Genomic DNA, 865 nt, shown 5'->3' with positions numbered 1-865 from the left:
CACAGGCAGAGGGAGAAGCAGGCTCCTCCCAGGGAGCCCGATGTGGGACTCGTTCCCGGGACTCCAGGAACACACCTTGGGCCAAAGGCAGACGCTCAACCACTGAGCCACCCAGACATCCCTCTAGAATAATTATTACTGTATTTTTTTTTTTTTTGTAGCCACAGAGCATCTAGATGGCGTGCATTGCCTGAGATAAGGGTGACAAACTAATGTTTAAAAGAGTCAGACAGGGCATCTGGGGGGTTCAGTTGGTTAAGCGTCTGCTTTTGGCTCAGGTCATGATCCCAGGGTCCTAGGATCGAGTCCTGGATTGAGCTCCCTGCTCAATGGGGTGCCTGCTTCTCTCTCTCCCTCTGCTTGCTGCTCTGCCTACTTGTGTTCTCTCTCTCTCTCTCTCTCTCTCTGTCAAATAAATTAAATAAATAAGTAAATAAATAAGTAAATAAATAAATAAATAATAAAAAAAGGGCCAGGCAGGTAAAGCAAATAATGAAGTATGTCATATATACGAGAGCAATGAGCACAAGCACAATGGCAAGTGGCCAGTGAGATTCAGCCTCCATGCCGGGGCTACTGTGGGGAGTACTGGGCTCTGTGTAAACTGGGAAAGCATGTTCACATCCAGCCAATGGGTACCATGGTTAGGCCCTGGCTACACTAGACAGTTTTATTGTTAAGAATGTAGAATTCTGGATTTTTATGTGTCTTAAATTTTGATTACTAAACAGCTGATTCAGCATTACTGAACATCTGATTTGACCTTGGTGTTGTGACCTGAAAATCAAGCTGTGTGGTTCTGGCTTGCCCAGATCAACTGTTTGCCTTGTGTATTTCCCCCTTTCTTGTCACTATTTCTTATTTC

The sequence above is a fragment of the Canis aureus genome, chromosome 4 (assembly GCF_053574225.1).
Source record: "Canis aureus isolate CA01 chromosome 4, VMU_Caureus_v.1.0, whole genome shotgun sequence".
In the NCBI taxonomy this organism is placed as follows: domain Eukaryota; kingdom Metazoa; phylum Chordata; class Mammalia; order Carnivora; family Canidae; genus Canis; species Canis aureus.
This window is presented reverse-complemented; position numbering follows the sequence as displayed.